The 5,000-nt window shown below is 53.5% G+C and overlaps 1 non-coding gene across 1 annotated transcript in view; it reads right to left on the bottom strand.

Annotated features, from left to right (window-relative positions):
* The window catches only part of LOC124621017, a 1,910-nt gene extending 393 nt beyond the window's left edge, over window positions 1–1,517 (bottom strand). Inside the window, exon 1 of the ribosomal RNA XR_006980509.1 lies at window positions 1–1,517. This exon is cut by the window's left edge and continues 393 nt beyond it. This is a non-coding gene — a ribosomal RNA (small subunit ribosomal RNA).
* Window positions 1,518–5,000: the final 3,483 nt, after the last annotated feature.

A 5,000-nucleotide genomic window follows, 5' to 3' on the forward strand; every position in this document is an offset into this window, starting at 1 on the left:
TGCGGCTAGAAGCCGCCTGTCCCTCTAAGAAGAAAAGTAATCGCTGACAGCACGAAGGATGTCACGCGACTAGTTAGCAGGCTAGAGTCTCGTTCGTTATCGGAATTAACCAGACAAATCGCTCCACCAACTAAGAACGGCCATGCACCACCACCCACCGAATCAAGAAAGAGCTATCAATCTGTCAATCCTTCCGGTGTCCGGGCCTGGTGAGGTTTCCCGTGTCGAGTCAAATTAAGCCGCAGGCTCCACTCCTGGTGGCGCCCTTCCGTCAATTCCTTTAAGTTTCAGCTTTGCAACCATACTTCCCCCGGAACCCAAAAGCTTTGGTTTCCCGGAGGCTGCCCGCCGAGTCATCGGAGGAACTGCGGCGGATCGCTGGCTGGCATCGTTTATGGTTAGAACTAGGGCGGTATCTGATCGCCTTCGAACCTCTAACTTTCGTTCTTGATTAATGAAAACATACTTGGCAAATGCTTTCGCTTCTGTTCGTCTTGCGACGATCCAAGAATTTCACCTCTAACGTCGCAATACGAATGCCCCCGCCTGTCCCTATTAATCATTACCTCGGGTTCCGAAAACCAACAAAATAGAACCGAGGTCCTATTCCATTATTCCATGCACACAGTATTCAGGCGGGCTTGCCTGCTTTAAGCACTCTAATTTGTTCAAAGTAAACGTGCCGGCCCACCGAGACACTCACTCAAGAGCACCCTGGTAGGATTGCAACGGGGTCCGCCTCGGGACGCACGAGCACGCACGAGGCGCGTCGCACGCCTTCAGCTCGCCCCACCGGCAGGACGTCCCACGATACATGCCAGTTAAACACCGACGGGCGGTGAACCAACAGCGTGGGACACAAATCCAACTACGAGCTTTTTAACCGCAACAACTTTAATATACGCTATTGGAGCTGGAATTACCGCGGCTGCTGGCACCAGACTTGCCCTCCAATAGATACTCGTTAAAGGATTTAAAGTGTACTCATTCCGATTACGGGGCCTCGGATGAGTCCCGTATCGTTATTTTTCGTCACTACCTCCCCGTGCCGGGAGTGGGTAATTTGCGCGCCTGCTGCCTTCCTTGGATGTGGTAGCCGTTTCTCAGGCTCCCTCTCCGGAATCGAACCCTGATTCCCCGTTACCCGTTACAACCATGGTAGGCGCAGAACCTACCATCGACAGTTGATAAGGCAGACATTTGAAAGATGCGTCGCCGGTACGAGGACCGTGCGATCAGCCCAAAGTTATTCAGAGTCACCAAGGCAAACGGACCGGACGAGCCGACCGATTGGTTTTGATCTAATAAAAGCGTCCCTTCCATCTCTGGTCGGGACTCTGTTTGCATGTATTAGCTCTAGAATTACCACAGTTATCCAAGTAACGTGGGTACGATCTAAGGAACCATAACTGATTTAATGAGCCATTCGCGGTTTCACCTTAATGCGGCTTGTACTGAGACATGCATGGCTTAATCTTTGAGACAAGCATATGACTACTGGCAGGATCAACCAGGGAGCTGCGTCAACTAGAGCTGAGCAGCCGGCCGCCCGGGAGTGTGTCCCGGGGGCCCGCGCGAACACGCAAGCGTCCGCTCAATTATTCTGCAAACAGGAGGAGGCTGAGCTCCCCTGCACAATACACCTCGAAACCCTCTCAGGTCCCGGCGGCGCGCAGCGCCGTCCTAAGTACTTGGTCGGGTTCGAGAGAGGCGCAATCGCCCGGAGTTTGGCGAGTAGACGCTTTAGGTGCGACCACCCGTGCTCCCAACTGAGCTTGCCGCTGCCGACAGAGGCCCGGGAGCGTGCTGTCGTGGCATTGCCGGCGGGAGACAACACGCGCCACCTACGGTGGCCGGCAGCTCCAACGCCAGCGCCACAGAAGGACAAAAGCCCCACTTGGGTGCCGAAGCGAACTCTCCCAGCACAGCGCACGCGCCAACACGTCCGCACAGCTGCGATACAAACCACCTGCGAGAACCGCAGAGGCGACCGAGCAGCAGACGGCGTCGCGGCGCCGAGCGCCGGGCGGCGGCGCATCCTCAGCGCACACAGTCCTCAATCGGACCAGCACACTGCAGATGTCCACCGCGCTTCGCACCGGGCCCGCGAGGACCTACTTTGGCCGCACGGCGCCGCGTGCAGGGTGCGCCGGCGCGCAGCTGCGCCGCCTGCCGCCTCCGTCGGCCGGCGCGCCTGCCACTGGCCGCCCCCACCAGCCGGCTGTAGCGCGTGCGCCCACGCACCGCGCGGCCAGCACGCCGGGAGGCCCCCCCTCACCGGCCGGGGACGGTCCCACCCAGCCACCGCCGCGTATCGCTTCACACCCACATGCCATTCACGTTCGTGGGCATGGTGGGTATCGCTGAAACAACCGGTTGGTAGCTCAACCGATCGTCGCCATCACTGATTCACCTCTAGCGAGAACAACCGCACCACAACGGTTTACCAGTTGTTCATTTGCGTAACGTCACCAGCAAACGTAGACGTCCATCGCCATTTGCAAATTCAACGATTGTTGCATGCCTGTGTCAGGTGTCACGACACACTATGTCTGCCCACATACACGCAACAACATGTGCACGCTTCGCGAACACGTGGAAGGTGGCCCCCGTACGTATGCGATGTCCATTGCGCGAACGACTGTCAACCGGCCTCTGTCGCATGTCGCAGATGTGGCACGCAGTGCACCATGCTATCACGGTGTGTGAGAAGAGACGACTACGTCTGACAACACGCGCCACTACATCAACAGACGGCTCATGCTGATCGCCATCCACGGCATACCATACTGCAATCCAGCTCTTATAGGGAGACGACACGTAGCTGAGTGCACAATATTTGGACCGTATGGTTCGCCGTTGTTGGCGCAGTCGTGGTACGGTCAAACATGTACCACGATGTATCATTCAGTACATGAGGACCAATGTGCAGTACAGTGTGTGATTTGGACGTACAACATCAGCGGACAGTTGACACAAGCCGTACCACAACGTAGGCTGTGCTTCGCCATGCGAATGCCAATGAACAACTGCGAAGGGCATTGAGCATGTACGTCCTGCTGCCATCCGCATTACAGTGTATAGCTGCAAGGTGTTTAACATGAAGCGATACTCTGGGGACCGGGCAGTGCGAGTAGCAAACTATATTGCGGGGGTTGCAGTTAGGCAACACTACACTAATTTAACGCGTCGTATGACAATTACAGAGCAGGTTAAGGCCCAACGTGTGTTGGGTTAAGGCCCAACGTGTGTTGGGTTAAGGCCCAACGTGTGTTGGGTTAAGGCCCAACGTGTGTTGGGTTAAGGCCCAACGTGTGTTGGGTTAAGGCCCAACGTGTGTTGGGTTAAGGCCCAACGTGTGTTGGGTTAAGGCCCAACGTGTGTTGGGTTAAGGCCCAACGTGTGTTGGGTTAAGGCCCAACGTGTGTTGGGTTAAGGCCCAACGTGTGTTGGGTTAAGGCCCAACGTGTGTTGGGTTAAGGCCCAACGTGTGTTGGGTTAAGGCCCAACGTGTGTTGGGTTAAGGCCCAACGTGTGTTGGGTTAAGGCCCAACGTGTGTTGGGTTAAGGCCCAACGTGTGTTGGGTTAAGGCCCAACGTGTGTTGGGTTAAGGCCCAACGTGTGTTGGGTTAAGGCCCAACGTGTGTTGGGTTAAGGCGCAACGTGGGTTGGGTTAAGGCGCAACGTGGGTTGGGTTAAGGCGCAACGTGGGTTAGGTTAAGGCGCAACGTGGGTTAGGTTAAGGCGCAACGTGGGTTAGGTTAAGGCGCAACGTGGGTTAGGTTAAGGCGCAACGTGGGTTAGGTTAAGGCGCAACGTGGGTTAGGTTAAGGCGCAACGTGCGTTAGGTTAAGGCGCAACGTGGGTTAGGTTAAGGCGCAATATAGGTTACGTTAAGGCGCAATATAGGTTAGGTTAAGGCGCAATATAGGTTAGGTTAAGGCGCAATATAGGTTACGTTAAGGCGCAATATAGGTTAGGTTAAGGCGCAATATAGGTTAGGTTAAGGCGCAACGTGGGTTAGGTTAAGGCGCAACGTGCGTTAGGTTAAGGCGCAACGTGGGTTAGGTTAAGGCGCAATATAGGTTACGTTAAGGCGCAATATAGGTTAGGTTAAGGCGCAATATAGGTTAGGTTAAGGCGCAATATAGGTTACGTTAAGGCGCAATATAGGTTAGGGTAAGGCGCAATATAGGTTAGGTTAAGGCGCAATATAGGTTAGGTTAAGGCGCAACGTGGGTTAGGTTAAGGCGCAACGTGGGTTAGGTTAAGGCGCAACGTGGGTTAGGTTAAGGCGCAACGTGGGTTAGGTTAAGGCGCAACGTGGGTTAGGTTAAGGCGCAACGTGGGTTAGGTTAAGGCGCAACGTGGGTTAGGTTAAGGCACAATATGGGTTAGGTTAAGGCACAATATGGGTTAGGTTAAGGCACAATATGGGTTAGGTTAAGGCACAATATGGGTTAGGTTAAGGCACAATATGGGTTAGGTTAAGGCACAATATGGGTTAGGTTAAGGCACAATATGGGTTAGGTTAAGGCACAATATGGGTTAGGTTAAGGCACAATATGGGTTAGGTTAAGGCACAATATGGGTTAGGTTAAGGCACAATATGGGTTAGGTTAAGGCACAATATGGGTTAGGTTAAGGCACAATATGGGTTAGGTTAAGGCACAATATGGGTTAGGTTAAGGCACAATATGGGTTAGGTTAAGGCACAATATGGGTTAGGTTAAGGCACAATATGGGTTAGGTTAAGGCACAATATGGGTTAGGTTAAGGCACAATATGGGTTAGGTTAAGGTACAATATGGGTTAGGTTAAGGTACAATATGGGTTAGGTTAAGGTACAATATGGGTTAGGTTAAGGTACAATATGGGTTAGGTTAAGGTACAATATGGGTTAGGTTAAGGTACAATATGGGTTAGGTTAAGGTACACATTGTTGTAAGGAAAGGTGTATTGGGGGGGGGGGGGGGGGCGGCGGCGGCGGCCGGTTTGT

Source organism: Schistocerca americana, chromosome 6 (genome assembly GCF_021461395.2).
Source record: "Schistocerca americana isolate TAMUIC-IGC-003095 chromosome 6, iqSchAmer2.1, whole genome shotgun sequence".
NCBI classification, from domain to species: domain Eukaryota; kingdom Metazoa; phylum Arthropoda; class Insecta; order Orthoptera; family Acrididae; genus Schistocerca; species Schistocerca americana.